Source organism: Delphinus delphis, chromosome 8, assembly GCF_949987515.2.
Source record: "Delphinus delphis chromosome 8, mDelDel1.2, whole genome shotgun sequence".
NCBI classification, from domain to species: domain Eukaryota; kingdom Metazoa; phylum Chordata; class Mammalia; order Artiodactyla; family Delphinidae; genus Delphinus; species Delphinus delphis.
Window position 1 is genome coordinate 9656325 of NC_082690.1, and position 23183 is coordinate 9679507.

Below are 23183 nucleotides of genomic sequence, written 5' to 3' on the forward strand. Positions count from 1 at the left end.
CGACAGAGGTGATCTTCCCCCCAGAATAAAGTGCCCAATAAAACATACCTTTATCTTTTTATCTGCTAAATCTGGCAACCTTACCGCTGGGGACATGGGCTTGCCTTACAGATATTTGGGTTGTCACAACTGGATGACTGGGGGCTACTGGCGTCTGGTGGGTAGAGGCCAGGGACACTGCTAAGTGTCCCACGATGCACAGGATGGCATCCACGACAAAGAGTTGTCTGCTCCATCAGAAAGAGAAAAACAAATATCGTATAACATCACTTATATGTGGATCTAGGAAAATGGTACAGATGAACTTATTTGCAAAGCAGAAATAGAGACACAGACGTAGAGAACAAACTTATGGTTACCAAGGGGGAAAGGGGGGGTGGGATGAGTTGGGAGATTGGGATTGACATATATACACTACTACGTATAAAATAGATAACTAATGAGAACCTGCTGTATAGCACAGGGAACTCTGCTCAGTGCTCTGTGGTGACCTAAATGGGAAGGAAATCCAAAAAAAGGGGATATATGTATACATATAATTGATTCACTTTGCTATACAGCAGAAACTAACAGAACATTGTAAAGCAATTATAATCCAATAAATTTTTTTAAAAAAAGAGTTATCTGCTTTAAAATATCCACTGGTGCTCAGGTTGAGAAACTCTGACGTAAGTAGCACCCAAGAAACCTGAGTTAGATGAACAGGTCATGAGGCGACGGCGCATTTTCTGGAGCAGGACCTCCACTGGTGTGGCTGTAAATCACCCTGGGACCAGCTCTTTAGGTTTTTCTGCTTTTCTTGAAAGGAAGAGTTTGGGCAATTGTGTTTTAAGTAACTGAACGAACAGACTGAGGCTGAGTGGTACCAGTGCCGGGAGTCCCGTGCAAGAAGCAGGACCAAAGAAATCGACTATGAACCCAAGGAGCCTCAGAGACAACACAAAGCCAGCTCTGAGGTAAGAGGAAGGTGAGCCTGCATGAGAAGAGGCACCAGGGCCCAGCCGATGGTCACAGCAAGGCCACTGAGAGCAGGTGTCCGTGACTCCTGGATTGTGAAGAAGGAACCATACTCACACCTTACCGTTGACAGTAATAGTAATGGCGTAGCTGACACTCGTATTGCGCTCTCTGTTCTAAGTCTCACAACAGCCTAGGGGGTAAGTACTATTATGATCCCCATTTTGCAGATACAGACCACAGGTAATTTGCCCAGGGCCCCATCCTAGTAAGAGCCAGGATTTTAACAGAGTAGCGTCTGAGGCTGGTCCAGCCGGGGAGCTGGTCTGCTGTGAGGCTTCTCTGTCTTGCTGCACGGGAGTCAAGCCCTCGGCTAAATGCCCTTGTGTCTGCTGAGGCCGCTGAGTGGTGCCCAGGCTGTGTCTGTACTTAGGGCTTTGGGTCCCCTACAGACAGCTAGAGGGCAAAGGTAAGACGGGGAGAGTGTCACCAGCCTGGTTTTGCCCATCAGAGCTCGTGTCTTTCACTGAACATAGGCAGTCTCCCCAACCTCCTAGGCCGAGGTGTGGGGGGGTGGTGTTTGGTGTATCCAGAGCTGCCTTCCTCATAGCGTGCGTCTCGGGGTGGTGGTAGCGGCTTGTGCACTGCTGTGGCTACACAAAGGGCAGAAAGTCAGCAAACCAGACCGTCCAGTGAGGGGGAAGATCAAGCCTCTCGCTCCCAGAAATCTTGGACGACTTTCAATTTGGCTTTCAACTCGCTGCAAAATAAATGTTTTGTGTTACAAGGACACGGAGATACTATCTCATCAGCCCTACTAGTTTAGCAGCACCTCTGCCAACCTCTCACTCGACGTTTGGCAGGGGAAGGAGCGTGGAGAAAAACAGGACCAGGTTCTGTTTGCAAAACATTTTCATCAGTCAGAAAACTGCCAGGGTGGTGAATATTAAATAAACCCTGACTCACAGAGACGGATACCTTGCTTTACTTTGCTGACCGGCTGGGTAACAGAGTTAGGTTATTTTAGGAGTGACAGCGCTAACATTCTGCAGACTTCTCAGAACGGCTCTGGCTTTTTCTGAACAAAGAACAATCCACAAAAACGCCCATGGTTTTGCAATGCACAAGAGTCTGTTTACAGGACCGCAGGCTCAGGCCCTTTCCTTGGTCAAAAGGGACCCGGTGAGATCACCCATTTAATTGCCTTCCACCTACAGGTGGGGCTGGGTGGCCTGAAGGTCTTCTGCCAGCAGACTTAGTGAGAGTGTGGCCCAAGTGTCAGGCCCTTACAGTGAGTTCCCTACGGGCCAGTCCTGTTTTTTTTCCACTGCAGGATTTATAAGTGGGTTTGAAATGAGAGCACAGTGTTGCTTGGCCAGGAATAAAGATTTTCATTGTGTTTCAGTCGCTAACCTAAGACACCATCATACAAGCCAGGCTCCGCGGTCCCCAACTTGAGCTAGTCCTGGAGTCAAAGTTCATCCAAGAACAATAATAATAATAGTATAACCCAAACTTACACTTACTACGTGCAAGGCATTGTTCTAATTCTCACAAAACCAGGCAGGAGGTAATCTTTGTACTGTCATTTTGCAGAGAAGAGCTTTCCTATTTTCTTTATTCTTAAGTTAGGAGAGGCTCCCATCCTACCCTTTAGCTTCTCTTCAGATCTGCAGGTTATCTCCCTCATTCCGCACATGAACAAGATCTTCTGTTAGCCTCGAAACAGTCCAACCCAGCTCTTTCTGTGGTGCTCTCCCCAAGAACCGTTTCTTTCTTGCTCTAACCCCATAACCTCAGTCTCCATCATAACCACTGTATGTTTGTTTCTGTGCTGCCTTGCCTGACTTTCTCATTGTTTTGGAGACACATTTAAAAGGCTGCAGAGCATAGGGGCAAAGTGTGTGGATTCTGAAGTTAGCCGCTCGGGTTTGAATCCAGCTCTGTCCTCTCTAGCTGTGTCACCTTGGGCAAGTTACTCAGCCTCTCTGAGCCTTGGTTTCCTCATCTATAAAGCAGGAATAATATGCTTATTTCACAGGAATAGTAAATGAGTGCTATCGAACTGTGCCTGGCACATAATAGGTACTACCTAAGTGTAATGCTACCTGGCCAAAAGAGACTAAGTGTCTCAAGGGCAGAGATGCTACCGTGTCTTTCTATAAGTGGCAAGTGAGTGATGAACAAGCAGAAAAAGCTTGATAAGCATTTGCCTGGGTCTTTGTCTGCTCAAAGAAATGGTGAGAAGATACATGTATCTTCCTGGGACCCCTCCCAGGAAAGCAGCAAAATAGGAAGTAAAACAAAGACGTGTAGAAACGACATCTTTCTTGATAGTGTCTCGTAGGTGCTTAGTAAACGTCATTGAATAACTTCATTAACTGAATCAGCAAACTGATTAAAATTGAGAACTATGGCACTTTCAGTGTTTAAAGGTAGAGAGAGAAATAAAGGAAAAGAGGGAAGCAGAGGGATGATGATAGATTTTATCTCCTTCACTTTGCCAAGTGCTTGTTAAGCTCAGCACCTTCTGAACCACCTCTAGGGCAGCCATGGGGTGGAAGCATGCACCGATCCGGGCTCGAGAGGAAGCACAGTGCTGAATCTCCAAACTGTGGCTGCTACTGTTGATAGAAAGAGAAGGTAGAGAATGACCACCTTCCTGGTGACTCCGGACAGGTCACAGGGCTCACCGACAGGAAGCCAGACGGTTGAACATCCCAGAGACGTCCTGACATGTTTCCCGTGTTACAGGATGGTGAAACCAGCCCCTGGGCCTAGAAGGGGCCCTCAGGATTACGTGCCTCGTGATCAGGAGTGAAAGACGCTGACGTGGGGAGAGAAGGGTAAACAGGCACTTTTAGAGGAGTGTGCCGTCTCTGAGCCATCCTCATGCATGGAGGCAGGGGACTGGACCTGATGGGCACGTATAGTCCCCAGAGGCCTGGCTCCTGATGGTTGGTTAAAAAGAGAATGATCTCACTGTGGAAAAACGTCCTGGAGTCCTGACATTTTGTGTGGGTCTGGTTTATTTGGGGGCTTAAGTCTCAAGGCCCGCACCTCCATTCCTCCCTTCTTTCCTTCTTCAACAGGTCCCACAGCCCTCCTCCTCCAGCGTTTGTGAAGAATGTTAAGCACAGTCCTTTAATCAAGGTGGAAGCCCTTTGTGAAGGGGCCCAAGAAAAGCTGGGCTGCAGGAGGGGCTCACTGCAGAGTTGAGCTTTTTTTTTTTTTTTTGGCGGTACGCGGGCCTCTCACTGTTGTGACCTCTCCCGTTGCGGAGCACAGGCTCCAGACGCGCAGGCTCAGCGGCCATGGCTCACGGGCCCAGCCACTCCGCGGCATGTGGGATCCTCCCGGACCGGGTCACGAACCCGCGTACCCTGCATCGGCAGGTGGACTCTCAACCACTGCACCACCAGGGAAGCCCCAGAGTTGACCTTTTGACAAATCCATGAAATGAATAGAGAGGAGTGGGCAGAGGTGTTCCTGAGTGCAGGTGAGGTCTGAGATGGACCGGAGCGGGCTGTGAATGTGCTCTTCCAAAGGTCTTCTCGTGCCCCCTCCCAATCTGGGACCAGGTGGGGGGGGGGTTGCTAATTTCAGCCCCTAACACACTGCTGGTCACCAGGGAGCTTGCTGGCTGTGGGGCAAGCAGAGAAAGGGTACTGGGCCTGAAGCGTAGGCAGCACAGAGCCAGACGTGTGCTGTGGTCTGGATGGTGGAGACAGAAGATCCGCTAGAGCCAGAATATCTCCCTAGGTGTCTGCTGCAGCACCTGAGAGTCTGACTGCCCGGGATCCCAGGGTCCCAATTATAAAGCTGCTATCAGTTATTGACCCCTTATATTGAATTAGCCTGAAAACATGCTGAGAAGCCCATGGCCAGTTTACATGGGCATCTTGAAGAAGCCTGGAGAAAATCTGTCTCTTTCTCCATCGTACTCCCCTCATTAACAAGGCGGTCCCTGGTGCAAGGAGGCGAGGGGCAGTGAGTAAGAACACGGTGTAAATTGTTCTCCATCCCTGCCGCCCCTCATAAACTTCCCTCACTTGGGTACCTAGCTCCCAGGGGCTGTCTGCCTACTTGCTTCCCTCCCTTTCGGGCGTAAATGTGAATGTGAATCCAAAACTCGGGGGTGGGGGGCCTTCTCCAGTCTCCTATCTCTGTCCCAAGTGGCCAGAGTCCCAGGCTCTCCTCTCCTGGTGTCCTTTCTCTGCCCAGGCCCTGGTCCCCATCTCTCTAGCCCCCAGGGATAAGGTGATAAGGCTGAGATCGTAATGCAGAGTCAGAAACAAAGAGTTTCCATTTCTCCCGGGAAATGTGGTACCCAGAACCTCCAGGACAGGATAGACAGTAATTGGCGAGCAGCAGGTGGTAAATGAGCTGGACAGGATGTGATCAAGGGAAAGGATGGGACAAAGATGTGAGAACGTGGGGAAGCATAGTGGCCGGCACCAGACCTGCGGCTGGGGGAGACATAAGGACTCTTAGAGAGCTCTGTTCAGAACCGTGTGTCAGCACCGACGCGCTCTGTAAGTACCTTTAACCAACCTAGAGAAGAGAAACACTTGGTTATGTAGGGCACAAGCAAGGTTAAGGATAATGATTCCTGAGCTCGCCTTGTCTTTCTATATATGTATGTGTTTATTTGGTTAACAAGCACCATAGAATGCTTGCCATGTGCCAAACTTACCTCAACCTTATAACGGTCTTCTAAATTTATGTCGTTTATGGATACCTGTTAATATGAAGAGCAAGTATTATCCTTATGACTAATCTGTGAATGATCAGAACGCAGACCCTTACTTCACGTGTGCTCAATCTTTCACTGCTTGTGTAGCATGATGGTCGTTCACGGCTAAAGCAGTGAGAGAAAACTTTAGACTGTAGGAGAATTCACAATGATTTTTTACCATGATGATGATGATAAAAATAATAATAGTAGCTATTTTAAATTATTGATTATGCTTTTATTATTTCTGAGCCCAATTCTTTGTATGCATTATTTCACTTAATCCTCACCGCAGTCATAGAAAACAGGTACCATTATTACTGTTTCACAGATGAGAAAACTGATGCACAAAACATAAGTAATTTGTCCAAGAGGGAAGTTAGTTTTCATAACATTCTTTGCTGCTGATACAAGAAATATTGATAATTGATAAGGAACGTCTAAAGCGAGCTGGTGAGTAATAAGAGCCATCAGTACAGCACACGTATTCTGTGCTGACCACAACACAAGGTACGTTATACACTTTAAATCCTTGAAACCACCGGGCAGCGTATGGTATCTTTATACCTCTTTGGCTGATGGGGAAACTCACCTGACTTTACACAGTGTGTGGACCAAAGGGCTAAACAGAAGACCTCCAGCATCTCCAGAGATGAGCCCAGTCAGAGCTGCCTTGGGTGTTAGAGATCCCGTCCCGAGGATTTGGAAAACCACATCCTTCAAGCAGCAGCTAAGACATCATGCCAAAATCTTTTTGTTCCGACCCATACTAGAGCTGTTAAAGCTGCCAGATTCTGCTCTAACAACACCAGCCCCTTAGAGACCTTGACATACTGTAGCTCATTTTTTTTCCTCTCTGGGAGGAAGAAAGGAAATTCTACCATAGAGATTAAGTGATTGGCCCAAGTTCACACAGCAGACAGTAGGCTAATGAGGGACCTGGGAATAAATCACACTGGACAGGTTTCCCATTCCTCAGTCCAGTGCTTTCCTATGAGGCCGTCCAGCCCCAAATAGCTCATTCGTTAGCAGCTACCCTTTGCAAATATCCCCAACCCCTCATCATTCCCTCTCAGGACTTTTGCTTTCTTTCAAGTCTCAGATGGGGCCCCTTTGCCGCCTGTAACTGAATGGCATGGAAGGTGGCATCCTATCTGTTCAGCCTTGACCTCTGTTACAGACCTGTCTTCTCTTTCCTGTAAAACGATCTCCACATTCTTTGCTAGTGCAAAGGAGATGTGTAAAGTCATTTTCTCCCGACCTGGTGTGTGGGTAAATTAATCTGGCATCACAAACCCAGTCACAGAGTTAGTTGATCTGTGTGTAATGGGTTTAGGCAGTGGGTCTCCAGAGCTTAGCCTGTTCAGCATAAAAAAGGCCATAGAAATCTCTCTCTCCGTGAAATCCTCTTGCACACAATTCAGGAAATGTACAAGACAGTGAGAATACAGTCAACCTATTGGAATTTCTTTTTGAAGAAAAAAATATCTCGCAGAGGAAAACCGTTGATTACCAACCTCTGAGCCTTGGTAGGGGAGTTACCCTGCAGTCATTAGACGTGAAATTCTAAAGGCTTGGGGGAGGGTCAGCTCACTTAATAACATGTCAATATTAAATTACATCGTAAATAATCAGAACTTCCTGCATATTTAATGGAAACTTTGTTGTATAAATTTGGAAACCATCCAAAGGGAGACAAGCGACTTTTGTTATTGTTTAGCCCTCTGGGCCCAACTTATTGTGGGATTTCGTTGTTGTTTTGAACTTTGGAACCTTTAGCAGAGAGAAAGGCCCTAAACCAATTGACTTTTAGATGATCATTTTTCCTTCCCTCTTTTGCTTTAAATTGGTTCATGTTTTTTCTTATGTATATAAGATCCAATAAAATCCAAAGCCATGACCAACATCAAAACATGTGAAATCACTGTTTAGTTTGAAAACCTTCAACAGACTGAGCCAGCTTGGTGATAACCAACTCCGACCAAACTTGCTCTCCCTGAAAGGGAAATTCCTTGACATTTGCCATGTCTATTAGGTCATTTCTAGCCCAAGAATATTTGAGAGGCCCATAATATTGATTTGGGTTGGTATCCAATCCAACCAATAAGGTTTGATTTTCTACCATAAACTACAATACAAATATAAAATTAGTTACTCTTATGACCCAAAGAATAAAGTCTCAAGTTCATGATACAATTCAATCCCTCCCCATGTGCCCCAACTTCTCTACTAACTCCACCTCCCACTGTTGCTATGCACCACTCTGCTCTAATCCCCTGGGCCACTCTGTCCAGAGCCTTCCTTCCACCTGCCATTCTGCCCTCACAGCTTTGCTCCCCTGTGCCCCCCACTCCTCATTGGGAACCCTCCCCATTTCCCTACTTCTGAGTCTTCCCCAGCTTCCAGGATGAGGTCAAGTTCTCCTTCCTTCTTAAAGCCTTTCTACTTCCACTTCAACTGAGAGTTCTTTTTGTAGTCACCGTTTTCTGAGATCCTACTATGTGTCAGGTACTATGCTAGGAATTTGACATGGTTATCTCATTTAAGCCTTGAAAGGAGGGTATTATTTTCATATCAAATTTTTGTGTTTTGTCTAATAATGAACTCCTGGGGTTTTTAAAAAATAAATTTATTTATTTATTTATTTTTGGCTGTGTTGGTTCTTTGTTGCTGCTCACGGGCTTTCTCTAGTTGCAGCGAGCTGGGGCTACTCTTCTTTGCGGTGCGCGGGCTTCTCACTGCAGTGGCTTCTCTTGTTGCGGAGCACAGGCTCTAGGCGCGCGGGCTTCAGTAGTTGTGGCTCGCGGGCTTCAGTAGTTGTGGCTCGCAGGCTCAGTAGTTGTGACACACAGGCTTAGTTGCTCCGCGGCATGTGGGATCTTCCGGACCAGGGCTCAAACCCGTGTCCCCTGCATTGGCAGGTAGACTTTTAACCACTGCGCCAACAGGGAAGTCCCACCTGGGTTGTTTTTAATCTGTTATAAGCAATGCTGCAGTAAATGACTTTCACATCAGCCTTTCACATGTGTGCAAGAGTGCCTGCAGGATAGATTTAGAGGCTGGGACTGCTGGATCAAAGGGTGAAAGAGTGCTGAATTTTTATAAATGTCCTCAAATTTTCTTGCCTGGAGATTGTGCCATTTTTTATTCTTACCGTCAATGTGTGAAACTACAACACAGGTCTCACTATACCTGTTTTATATATGAGGAAACCGAGGCACAGAAAATGCAAGCTCATGTAGTTAATGATACTCACGTTGGACTGCAAACTTGTGCTCTGGTGCATGCTGCTCATTTGGTATTTATCAAATAGTTATTTGTATGTAATTTATTTCATGCAGACATAGGCTTAATCCTTCTAAAGCTTTATGTAAATTCCTTAGGTTCAGAGACTCTCTGGTACACAGAGATTGAGACAACGAAGTCAATCCCAGGTGGGAGTGAAGGAGAAGGTGGACGGGGAGGAAAAGCTGGGAGACAAGTGCAAGGGGACGTGTTACCACGCTGGCCGCTGCTTTCTGACATGTCACAAGAGATACAGCTGGTCACTCACCAGGCATTCCAGCTTGGCCATGAGAGGTGTCTCCGGAGGAGATGTACTGAAAGACCACGCCTCTGAACAGGGCACGGCAGAGAAGGAACCTTCCTGTGGGGCTCCTGCTGTGTTCTCCTCACAATCATGGGGGAGATAACACACCTGCACTTTTGGGTTCAATCACTTGGCTCTCTCAGCAAATGCAGGGAAGCCACATCCCAAGCTGTGCAGTGTCCAGGAATGGTGGGAGGTGCGCTGAGTGGGTCACTGCGGTGGCCGAGGGTCCTAGGGACAGTGCGGCCAAGGGAGCCTCAGGAGGCCCTCAGGTTTGTTTAATCCAGGTATTTTCTTATATCTCTTTATATATATATATATATGATTAAACATATATTATTATACATATAAGATTATATATATAATCTAAGTTAAATGGCAAAGAATTTTATTGGTGATGTACATTTAGAAATTGAAGATGTACAAAAAGTGCTATAAGTGATAGCTGTTTTAAAATTAATTATTTTTTATTGGAGTATAGTTGATTTACAATGTTGTGTTAGTTTGTTGTACAGCAAAGTGAGTCAGTTATACATGTACATATATTCGCTCTTTTTTAGATTCTTTTCCCATATAGGATATTGAGAGTATCGAGTAGAGTTCCCTGTGCTATACAGTAGGTTCTTATTAGTTATCTATTTTATATATTTTAGTGTGTCTATGTCAATCCTAATCTCCCAGTTCATCCCTCCCCCCTCCCCCTTGGTAATCATAAGTTTGTTTTCTACATCTGCGACTTAATTTCTGTTTTGTAAATAGGTTCATTTGTACCTTTTTTTAGATTCCACATATAAGTGATACCATATATTTGTCTTTCTCTGACTTACTTCACTTAGTATGATAATCTCTAGGTCCACCCATGTCAATGCAAATGGCATTATTTTGTTCTTTCCTATGGCTGAGTAATATTGCACTGTATATATGTACCACCTCTTCTTTATCCATTCATCTGTTGATGGACATTTAGGTTGCTTCCATGTCCTGGCCTTATGCCTCTTTAATTCAGTGCTTTACATCTAAAAGGTGCTCAATAAAAGTTTTTTAATTGATAAATTCATTTGAAGTGATATTAATACAAATAAATATTCCTGTTATGGGGAGACATTAGTAATCAAGAGTCCAGCCTCTAGAGCCAGACTACCTGACACTGACTAGCTGTGTGATCTTTGTCAGGACACCTCGGGTTTCTTGGCCGCCCATATTCTCATTTGTAATATGGAACTAATGCTTAAAATGATAATTGGCATACAGCTAGTACCATATAATCATTAACTATTATTCTAGCTAATTTTATTTAGTGTTTGCCATGTTCCAAGTACTAAGTGCTTCATACGTATCATCTCAATTAATCCTCCCAGCAACGCTATGAAAGTATCAAGTGGGTATATAAGGTATTAGTAGCATCCCCATTTTACTAATGGTGAAATCAAGACTCCAAGAGCTTAAGTAACTTGACCAAGTCAAATGAGGTGGTGTCAGAATTTGATTCAGGTCTGTTTCATTCAACTGTCTGTTGTGTTATTCTTGGAGAACCAGTTTTAACATTTATTTTGTATTAGAAAAGCACCCGATTCAGGCCTAAAATTCATTGAATGTATATCTGTGTCACTTAGCAACCTTCCCAGCTAGTCACTATGGACTTGGGCTTATGGTATTTCTCTTAACATCCTCTAGGTCCCTTCAATGTCTGACCATCTCTCAAGGCCCAATGTCCCCTTATCCCATAAATTCTGATGACCTTAAACCTCTATACCACTTCATCCACCAGCATCCATTAGCGTGCTGGACCTAATAGTTACCTGGAACTATTCCACTTCGGAAATTGGGGATCGTAACTAAAGACCTCCTGGCTTTTTCACTCCTCAATCCTGAAACAAGGGCCCTTTAACCTCGTAGAAATCTACTTTTATTCAACTTTTCATTTTATTCCAGTCTATCATTCCAGCTCAGAGCCTAGATTCTATGATTGATGATTTAAATTATTTTCTTACTAATACTGTGTATTAATCTCCTTCTTGCACATTCTCCAGCACAACTCCAAATCTGGATCAGTGTTATGCTTTCCCCTCACACCTAAGTGATTAAATTTTGATAGAGAAAGTCACACAACCATGTAGACTCTGTCACTACAAATTCATGATCTCCAACCTCAGCCAGGCCCTCAGCATCACTCATCAATCCTGTGACTGCTTTTCAACTTTCATTTTTCAACTCTTGTTTTTCCTAATGACTATTCCAAACCCTCAACACTTTCCCCAAGCGTCCTTTTCAAGTCCCACACCTTGAGTCCCGTAAACAACTTTCCCTCCAAATTCACCAGGATAATTGGGGGCTTTATATATCGGAGTTTTAGAGATCTATCCTTGGCCACAACTTTCTAGAATTCCACATTCTTCCTGAGGCTTCACTTCTGCTTTCATGGTATAAAAACTACTCTATGCTGATGACTTTCAAATCTAATACCTCCAGCTTGGACTTTTCCATCTAGTGGACACCTGTACTTGGAGGGTCCATGGGCACCTCAAATTCAAAAGTGTCCAAATTAAACACATCATTGTTCCCCTAAAATCCTTCTCTTATTCAGGGCATGACTCTCTTCCTGGCTACTGTGGGGGTAAGGAGATGGCCACCACCCTCTCAAGCTAGAAGGCTGATGTCATCCTTGAGTCCTCTCCCTTCTTTACCTTCCACATGCAATCACGTTCCAAGTCCAGCCAAGATTCCCTCTTGTTTCTAGAATTTCCCTTCTCTTCTCTGGCCTTGTTATGGTTGTCCTAGTTCAGTCTCTTGATCCAATTGGACTATCTGGATTCTTCAGAAGCTTCCACATTTTTTTATCTCAGGCTTGGCTCCCTTAAATCTGTCCTTTTTGTTATTTTTATTTTTTGGCCATGTCATGAGGCATGTGGGATCTTAGTTCCCCGACCAGGGATCGAACTTGCATCCCCTGCATTGTAGGGACAGAGTCTTAACCACTGGGCTGCCGGGGAAGTCCCTTAAATCTGTCCTTATGGCTGCTGCTAGGTGATACCTCTAAATATAAACCTGGCCATATCACACTCCCACTTAAAACTGTGCATTGACTCCCCATTGCCTGCAGGATCGAGTCCTAGCTTCTTGGAATGACATGCATAGCCTTCCGTGATCTGGCTTCAGCTTCTTCCTGCAGTGCCTTCCCTTACCAATCCCTACCTGGCCTCTCACATTTCAACCACAAAGAAGAGTTTGCAGTCCCTCTGAGCTGTCTTGTTTCTTGCCTCTGTTCCTTTGTTCATAATGTCCCCTCTGCCTAGATGGTCCTTCCACTCCTTCACCTGTACCTGGTTAACCCCTACTACCCTTTAAGGCTTAGTTCATGGGTCACTTCCTTTGGGAAGTCTTTCTTGACACGCTGCCCTCCACTCCCCCCAAACTCTAGCCCCTGTGCTCCCACATCTGCCTGTTCATTGCACTGAAGACGTCTCAATGTACTTATCCATCGATGTATCAGTATCACAATTAGATTGTGAGCTCTTTGAAGCTTGGGACTGTGCCATATTTCTCTATGTACCTTTTTGCCTAGCGGTGGCATAGAGTAGGTGCTCAATAAGGTTCTAAAATATTACTTTACACTTATAAGTGAACAAATAAGTGAATGATTCATTAATGAAAAACTATTTGCCCCTGAAATGAATACTCCACTTTACAAGCAAGGCAGCAAGGGAGTAATCAGTATCCACAACATCATGATTATTTCTCAGGTCTGATTATGAGTAACAATAGGCATAGTGATATTCAACTGGCACTGTGAGACTTGGGGGTGCCCAGAATCAATTGGGCCCCAAGAGAGGACCCTAGAAGGGTTTGTAGTGGAACTGCTGTGGTAGGGGACAGCTAGGATTCTTACAGATCGCCACAAGAAACCTGCAAGACTTCCATCCCATTCACACAAAACTCTCAGTTCAGATAAACTTTCAATGTTTTTCCTTCAATGTTTCCAGGACATTTTATTTACTGATTGAAAAATCATTTAATATACCTTAAGTTAATAACACACAGACTCAGTTTGAATAAGTAAAAATGGAACAATAGAGAACAAACAAGTAGAGTTCTTTTTTTCCCTCCTATACTGAATTTCTTAGGACCTTATACTTTCATAAAGACCCTGGATGTAGCTAAAGCAAAAAACTAAACTGTCTGAACATCACCACACTTTCAGAGCCTTTGCTTGTGAAATTCAAGTAAGAAGGTAAGGAGTTCTGTCATATTTCTCCTGACATTCAGTACTGAGTGTTTTTGAATTCCAAGTATCATTAGAGCTCTTTCTGTAGTTAAATAGTAAGTAATGATGATGATGGTAAAAAAATAAACTAATTGCTAATAATAATTATAATTATTATTAGTAGTATATAGAAGTCACAGTCCCCAAATGTCCATGCAGTGGCAGGTGCTTTCCACTAAGTATCATATTTATGCTTCACAACAACCTGTTAAACAAATTATTTCCCCCTTTTTCTGTTTGAACAACTGAAATTCAGTGAGATCAGATCACTTGGGGCACATCCAAAGGACGAGTTGGGAAGACTCTGGGGCCAAAGGTCATGCTGCTTGCACCAGGCGACAATGAGCCTCTCCTACTCTCTGAGAAGTTTTGTTACCTGCCTGCGTGTATGTGAATGCAGGGCGGGTGTGATGGGAATCAGAGGAAACTGCCTAAGAATCCAAACACTGAAAGTGGTTTAAAAGCGAAGGTCCCAAAAGCGGGAAGCTGGAACCACAAAGCAGATACTAGGTACGAGACAAGTGAATGGATGGACTGGCTGGCTTCGCACACTACTTAGGTGGAGGGGTGAGGGGCCGGGCCTGGGCGGGGAAACAGGGGAACGTGTAGACCAGTAGTGGACCCGCCCCAAATGCCGCCTCTCCCGGGGAAGTAAAGATGAGGGGAAACGGAATAAAGGCATTATGGGAAACTCCGGGAATTGCTAAGGCAGCTCATCCTCACCCATCCTAAACCAAAGCAGAGACTGACTTCTCCTTTCCTGGGGGAGCTCTCTCGTAGAGCAAGCAGGAGGGGGACTGGTAGAAGGACCTGCACAGAGCGCCCCCCCCGCCCGTTGGTACGGCCCATCTCCCCCCCACATGCCGCTGATCTGGCAGGCTGCGCGCGCACCCTCCGGCGGGGCGCGGGCCGTCGGGGAGCTGCGGCCTCCGCGGCCGGGTTCCCTCCTCCACCTCCTCGCGTGCTCCTCACTGGCCCAGCGCCCGCCGGGTTACGCGCCCGCGCGCCTTGGAGGGGAGGAGCGCGACCGCGGGGGCGCGCCCCGGTGACTCCGCCCCCACCCCCCCAACCCGGGCGCCCCTCCCCTGAGTCCCGGGTGCCCGGCTCGCGCGGCTCGGTGCGAGGAGACTGGGACCCCGCGCCGCCAGCCCCCACGCCCCCGCCCCGGCGTGCGAGGCGCCGCGCCCTCCCGCTGCCCTGCCCGGTGCATGGAGGGGCCCGTTCGGATCGCAGCCGCCGCTGCCGCCGTAGCCGCCGCCAGCGCGCGGGGGATGACCTGGGGGTGGCTTTCGGAGCCGGCTGCCGCGCAGGAGGTCTTAGCCAGCCCTGCTTAGAGGTGCGGGGGTGGGGTCCCACCTAAGGGTGGGCGGGAGGGGTGGCCTGGGGACACCGGGCTTGGGCGCCACGAGGCTTGGGAGCTGGAGGTCCGGGGGCGGGTTGGCCGGAGTGCCCGGGAGGGCGTGGGGGTCCAGGCTGCGTGCGGGGTCTGGGGAGGGCAGCTGACGGATGCGCAGTGGGGAGCGCCTACGTCCCCCGTCCTCGGGAACTCTGAGCCACCTCGTGGGAAGAGGCGGGGTGAGGTGTCAGTGACACGATTAAATCTGTTTGACAATGATCCGCTGAGGCAGGTGAGATGCAGCATAGCCGGGAGCACGGGGCGCCGGCACGTTTTCCCAAGGGAGCGGGGGTCCCTCGCCTCTCTCAACCTCCATCCCCGCAGAGCGCCCGCGAGAGACAGTGATTTATGTGTAAGGAGAATCAAGAGAAATTTCCTGCGCAATGTTTCTCTGCCTTCACAGACTTGGTGACTTCCCAGCCCCAGGGAGCGTATTTTTCCTTCTCCTCTGTATAGCTTTCTGTGGATTGCATTATCATTTGCTAAATACATTACAGCTCGCTATTTATTTCACTCTGCAGCTTCCAGACCTTTGTTGCATTCTCTCCACATCTAGGAATTTCAGTAATAAATCACCGAGGGGGCTAGAGAGGCTCTCTCGCCTTTCCCTTCATTGTTCTCCCAACCCCACCAAATCAGGTGGAAGGCTCTCCAAAAGGAGCTTTCTCCAGAATGCCTGCCTTTCCCAGTCCAGACTCCAGAGGGTGGCAGGTGCCTTAAGGGCAGGCTGCTTTCCAGTTGAGATCTAGAATTGAGGGAACCTCATTAACAGAACCTCTGTGTCCTGAATCAGACACCTTGAGAAACAGAAGATAGGACTAAAAGGTAACATGAGATTTAGTCTCAGGCCAGTGGCCAGTAAAGATGAAAGAGGCCAATTCTGATTCCATGCCTCGCTGATGCCACAACCCACAGATGCTCCAGCTGACTTTTGGAATACCTAGTGGACAGTGTCTGCTAGGAAAGGGTGGGGAAGGGGCTGGAGAATGAAATGGATTTATTCTCAGTATAGTTCTAAACGTTCTATTACATTTCATAGCTCATTTTTGGGAGGTAGTCTATTTTAGCTGAAAATGCGGGGGTAGTTCAACTTTTAGGACAAGATGAAAGAAAACTCCAGAAAACTGTAAAATTTAAGTTAGTGCTTAGCTAGAAAGCATTCTTAGGAACCCAGAGAGGCACCAAATACTGTAGTTTCTGTTTTGCACATGTTGAAATGAACTGCCTCATACTTGAAGTTATATGAGAAGGATGGAGAGAAACTGTTTCATTTTGTAAAGGCGTTTCCTGGGTGTGTGTTTGGCAGTGTGTGGAGCAGACACATTTATATTTCTATAAAAAACACACAAGTGTACATTGTTTAACTTTCATGCAAAAACTCGGATATAGTATTTGGGAAATCTGTCTTCGTTTGAATAGTTCAGTCAACCAGGAAAATCAGTTACTAGAGGTACCGTGCTATTGTTTGTGTAGTAACTCACTTGCGATGCTTTGATTGATTGCCATGGTTCTCATCAACCTCCTCTTCTGTGGAAAGTACTTAAACAGCTCTGACTCTCAAGCCGGGAAGTACAGAGAACCCTTAGGACTTGGAGCATACTGATCTAGCTTGTGTCGGTTGGCTTCTAAGTCAATGTTACTCCTTGCCTTCTTTGCAGGTGGTTTGACTGTGCATGGGAGGAATTAAGTTCACTTTAAGGTAGGACTTCCCCCACCTCTGCCCCCATCTGCAAGGTGTATATAAAGAGGAAGGCTTTATGTTGGATTAAGAACTTCTGCCATAGGGCTGGGCTCTAAAAAGTTCAGGTAAAACCTGTTGACTAGCTCTTGTGCTTTCTTCTTATTTTTCCTCTTTGCCTGTGTGCTTTCATGACTTTCTGGATGATTTCATTTATGGTTTTGTCAAAATGTAAGTTGAAGTAAGATGTGTCTTCTCTAGAAATGTTTCTTATGCAGGCATTTAGACTAGAAATTGGTATTGTTTCTAAGTAAAATCCTGGAGCAATGCTTTCAGGAATTAAACATTATTGTAGTGAAATCAGGCTGGAGATAGGAAATTAAAACTAATTAAGTGAAAAATCAGCTATTTTTAACACATCCTTACGTTAGCCACTGCCTTGTGATTAGCATTTGTACTATGTAGGAGTGCAGATAAGGCAACACATCGCAAGAGAAGATGAGCTGTCTAGAGATAGTCTTTCTTTAGATATGTGATCTTACTACTTAATAGAAACTAATTAGATTAGAAAGGGAATTTGGGGTCTGGTTGCTAAATAGATTGCTCCGAAGGACTTGATTTTACTGTGGTTTTTGATGGGTGCTTTTTTCAAGAAATTTTGTTAACTTGAATTAGAGAATGCTTTATTGTTTTTATTGAAATTTTATATTGTATGTAGACATTTCATTGATTTATAAACATTCCATTTATACATTTTTGTTGTGGATATGGTACTAACTCATTTTCAAGAGAACGGGGAGGAGGGCTTTACTTGATTCTTTTCAATTGCAATTAAGAGATGGTATATGGAATATACTTAATGTTACTTTAAAAATATTGGATTACAATTCAATGAAAAACTGGTTGTTTTTTTTTGTTTTTGTTTTAATCCTTCAAGTTTTCCCTCATTGTTTGTGCTCTTTCCCCCATTGTCAGGCTTAAAACATACAGTATCGTTGTCATCTGTCCCCTGAATAATGGTCCTGAGGTGATATTATTAATGTGGCTTTTTAAAATCAAACTAATTATACTTGCCTAAAAGAGCCACATGTGTGTGATTCTAGCTGCCTGGTGCCTTTTGAGAGCCCTGGAGACAAGCTAGTGAATAGAGCTGAAAATTCATTCTGTATTTGATTAAATGGGACAGACTTGCTGCTCCTTACCCCAGCAGGGGCGATGAGATCTCTTGATCCCCGAAGCGGCTCCAAGACCCTGGGAATTCCATTAGCGAGCACCTGAGGAATTTCTGCCCTGCAGTGCCTTTTTTGTATGTGTGTATGTGCGTGTGTGGAAAGGGAGGGGAGCCGAGTGGTGAGGGGGGGAGGGTGGCGGGTGGGCGGAGAGAGGCTACATTAGAAGACTCCATATGTTAGCAGATCTAAAATCAAGACAGGACTTAACAGCTTATCTTGTAAGAGAAGAGCCCAACCCAAAGGCAGATTGCTGGTCAGGACTTTTCTTACGAGCACGACCGTGGTGATGTGTCTTTACCCTGAAGTGCACGCCGCTGTAAGTACAGAAAGTCACTTTTCTGCTTTGCCTCCGAAGCACAAGCATATACACGTTGCAGCCTTGGTAAGTTTTCTCTGAATGATCTTTTGATAAATATGTAAACTCGTGTTACAGTTAGGTCTTGCCTGTCAGGGCTGCTTTTATTGTTTTAATAACTTTTCAACCGAGAGGAAAATCAGCCTTTTCTGTGAAGCAAAGTATTTTGCAGAGATGAAATGCTTGTTTGAATAGGCATATTTGAGTTTGCTCTTTTGTTTTTATATGACTTTTCTTGTGTTTTTGTAACATTATTATTACAGAATTTAAATTCATTTAGGGTATCTCTCTTTTCTGTTGTCTTTTGAAGAATTCTTTCTGATTGCTAGTATTTCTTAAGGCATCGCTTCGCAGACTTGCCAGCAGCCGTGCGTAAATGAAAATATATCTACCAAAAATATTCTGTAAAATCTTTGGAGCAAAATTTCTGAGAAACATCAGCGTGTCTTCCTCTCCCTGCCCCACCTCCCCTGCCCCTGAATACTTTTTGGATACAGACATTCTTCAGAATATGAGCCCAGTTTGATTCTTGTGTACTTTTCAAGGAAGAGCAGTTCTGAATCTTGGATGGTCTAGTTAATTGATTTTCCTCTTCTGAGAATAGTTAAAAATGAATGTGAATTCCAGTGCTTGTAGTTTTCAACTAGTGCAGAGTGCAGTAGCCTATTTGATGGTTAATTTGATGTATTTTGTTTCTGATTAAAATCATCTTGTGTGTCACAGTTCCCTCCATCCTATTCCCGTGTAGTCCTCTACCAAATTCTCCTTACAATACTAAGTGTTTAGAAAATAAAGAAGCCTTTGAGAGAATATTTAATTTTCTTCCCACCTTCATCCTGGGCTTGCCTTCTAGTAGTATGGCCAGATTGAAAGAACTCTGGAATGAATGGGAGTAAACACTAAAGTTAGCATTGGGCCTGCCTCGGTTCACAGTTGTTCAGGCACTTTGCTGTGTGATGTATTTTGATGGCCAGAGATAACAAAAAGCTACCCCAAAGCACATTTTGTTCTGCTACATATCAGTTGGAATGTGAGTCAGGACTTTAGTTCTTGAGAACCAGTGATGTGCTTTTAACCATAGAATTAAGGAACTGTGAAGTTCCTTACATCTTACTTGAGAGGGGGAAAAACACACAGGTTATGTTACTGAACTTAGATATATTCTGCTTACGTTTTGTTACAAAATTTTTATATTGCGCTAACGTAAGCATATAGCTTGCTTTTCAGCTATTCTTGACATAGACTAGCGCATCTCTTTTTATCCGTGTGAGCTGGGGCAGTGATCTTGACCTAAGCCTTGGGTTCCTCATCGCTGAAATGAGGATAACCATAGTATCTGTTACCGCTGTTGTGTGGATTACGTGAGATACTGAAAGTAAAGTGCTTGGCACGTTATAAAACCCCTATGATTGCTAGCTGCTGCTACTTTAAGTAACTCCTCCTGTACATGTTAGTCTGTTACTTTGATCCAGAAATGATTTCTTTTGAAGATTAAATAATGAGGAATTCTCTGAAGTTAGTAATAGTGTGGGCACGTGGAACTGCTATAGTTTCAGTATGCTACAGTTCTCGTCATTTTGCAATTGAAACTTAAAAGGCACTTGGAAACAATATGTTGCAATTTTTTTCCTGATTGAGGTATAATAGAAAAATGTACACAAGTGTACAGTTAATGTATACTCAGTGAGCAGCCAGATGAAGTGTCGTCTATGCACATGTGTGGTAACCATTAGCCAGATCGAGATGTAGAACATTTCCTTCATGGTGGAAGGCTCCCTGATGCCCCTTCCCAGACTAGCCCACCACCCCCAGCAGACGACAGCCCTTTGGACCAGTCTCACCATACGTGAGTTTTGCCTGTTCCCGAACTTTATAAAAATAGACTCATACGATAAATACTCTTTTATATCTGGTTTCTCGCACTGCTCGTTATGTCCAAGACCCATCTCTGTTACTGTGTACGGTAGGAATTTATGCTTTCAAAATTGTTTTAGCATCTTTTGCCTGTTTTGAAATTCATAGTAGTTCATTTTGTTGGCACATTGGGTATGTGGTCATTGAGAAAACAAGAAAATAACAACAGTTCTTCCTAAATTATTAGAAAATCAGATCCCAGTCACTATCTTAGAAAAATAACCATGACCTTCTTTTTATACATAAAGCTGGGTTGAAGGTAATATAATTACCTTCAGTGACAGTTCCATAAACCAAATCTTTTGATAACTGCGTTCATTTTGTGTGTGTGTGTGTGTGTGTGTTTTTAGAAGCGAAGGGTGGGAGCCTCGAAAGAGAGAAGGACCACCTAAGGTAGCTTATAACCTTCATGCTTAGGATTTAACACTTAGAATGGTAGAGAAGTAACCACTAGCTCAGCAATAAGTGTAATATTCCCTAAGAAGAAAACAAAACAACACGGTGTGTTCTGGAAAAAAAAAATCCACCAATAATGGAAGAAAATGGAGCAAGGATGTTGTTATCCTACAGGAAAATTTTGAAGAATGGGACCTTACGTTTATATCAGGAAGAAGAATTTTGGCTACTAACTTTCTGAACGGTTGCTGTCAGGCTGTGCTTATATGTTTGGAATTTCTGTTTGTATTGTTGGGATTCCCTGATATGCTAAATAAAATTTATTTCACTAAACAATGAAACAAGAATACAAGGTGGTATCGATGAATCCGAAGTGTGTTTTTTGTTTTTCACTTTGAAAGGGGCTGCGGTTGAGGTTAAGAGCTTTGCCATCATCATATTTCTGTTCTTGGAAATGTTGATGAAGGATTTTCTGGATGTTCTGCTTGAACACAAGCCACTTCTCTCGTTGGAGACATTGTCTTTTTCAGCATTTGTAATTTTATTAAATCTTATTATTCATAGCTCCTTGACACAAGGTCATTCTTCACATACAGCCATGTGCAGGGTGGGTTCCTCTGGACTCCAGAGGGGGCAAGTTGTTCCCTTGTCTCTTAATTCAGAGCACCAGTGGCCAAGACTTCAATGGGGGTGGGAGGGGTGAAAGAGTAATATGAGATTCATCTTTTGTCCCAGAGGGGCACTCCAAAGATGCAGGTTTTGTTTCAAAAGAAGGAAGCACTGTTGACAAATAAAGCTGCCTCATGTTTGGAAAATGCTCCTTTGAAGGGGCATGAGGTCCTTATTACTAGATGTGTTGTAGTGGCATTTGCAAAAGATGGTGCAGTAAGAATCTCTTCCTTGGGTGAGAGTTGGGACCACATGACCTCCAAGGGCCTTTGCCTTTTGAGTCCACTAAACAGGCTCTTGTGGGGGAGCTGTACTACTTAACTACCACATACCCAGGGTTCCCTTGCTGCAGTTTCATTCCCAGGTCCCCTTAACCCAGGGTTCGCTTGCTGCAGTTTCATTCCCCTGAGGTCAACTGCAGTCCAAAAATACTAAACGGAAAGTTCCAGAAAGAAATGATTTATAAGTTTTAAGTTGTGCACTGTTCTCAGTAGTGTAATGAAATCCCGTGCCATCCCTCCCGAGGTCCCCAAACCTTCAACATTGTTCTGCTCCTGACATCCAGCCATTCACTTCGTCCTGGCTCGGTGATCCAGGATCACCTGAAGCCGATGATACTGCTGACGTATCATCAGAAGGTCAATAGTAGCCTAACGCTACGTCACAATGTCGACGTCACTCACCTCACTTCATCTCATCCGGTGGGTGTTTTGTCATCTCACAGCATCATCATCATCATAAGAAGGGTGATTATAGTATAATAAGATATTTTGAGAGAGAGAGATCACATTCATGTAACTTTCTTTTAGTTTTTACTTTATTATTTTTTTCATGTAACTTTTATTACAGCATATTGTTAAAATTGTTTTATTGTTACTCTCTTACTGTGCCTAATTTATAAATTAAACTTTATCATAGATATGTATGTGTTGGAAAAAACATAGTGTAAATAGGGTTCAGTACTATCCACAGCTTCAGATATCCACTGGGGGTCTTGGAATGCAACCCCTGTGGATAAGCGGGGGACTACCGTACCTAATTTTGGAGGGAGAAAATGTGTAAAAAAAGTTCCAAACGACCACTGGATAAATAAATTTTCTCAGATTTTCCCTAGTTTAAAGTTGAGGAATGCCTCTTCTTGTTGACCCTTTTCACATTAAATGTAATTTAGTTTATCACTAACAAGTAAATGTCAGATATTCTTTCTTTTTTACCTGAAGAGAGAACAGGGACCTTTCCAATATTCTATCAGTATCAGAAGTGAAAACACTTTACAAGTTTAGTATTTGCTACCTTTTTAGGTAGGTACACACCTGAATTTACTTGAAGGCCCTCTGTTGGCCGAGTTATTTATGCACTCCTACAGCAAATTATATGTAAAGTAAAAATAAATAAATGTATCTCTTGTCTCTCTACCTTCTCTCCTCCACCCCAATTTTTCCACACTTGAATTTCCAGAGAGAAATAACTCACGGGGGGAGAAAGGCTGATATGCGTGACTTATCCAAGCAACAGAGCTGTATTCAGGATCTTTTCTGGAGTCCATAGTTATTTACTGTAACCAGGTACACATCTTGTGTCTTTAGATATATGTTAATAATTTATGTTAATAATTGCTGTTTAGAATGATTGAAGGGAGTATAGAATCCTGAGTCACCAAAATAATATTTTGTCTATTTTATGAAGCAGAAAAGTATAGTGAGTTTTGTCTGTTTTGTATTACATGACGTATACCCATACAACCGTCTAAAGCCTCTTGTAACCTCTAAGTGGCTCTCTCCTTTCTCTGTCACCATTACCTTACCCTTCCAACTTCCTTTTCGAATTTTGGGAAGGGGATCAGAGAAGGTGAGACAAAATGTGAGACAAAAGAAATACCTTCGTGACTCTTTATTAGAGTACTGCCACCTCACCTCCCTCGTCTCCACTCTTGGTTTTCCCCGCTTCCACGTCATCCATTTTTCTCCATTTTGTCAGAGTAATGATCTTTCAAAAACATAA

General features: G+C 44.3%; 1 protein-coding gene across 1 annotated transcript in view; it reads left to right on the plus strand.

The window, feature by feature from the left end:
* Positions 1-14860: 14860 nt before the first annotated feature.
* Positions 14861-23183, plus strand: part of CDON (cell adhesion associated, oncogene regulated) — a 100636-nt gene continuing 92313 nt past the window's right edge. The window contains exon 1 of the mRNA XM_060017101.1: positions 14861-14878. The gene's annotated coding sequence lies outside the window, so the exon portion shown is untranslated. The remainder of the gene's footprint in view (positions 14879-23183) is intronic.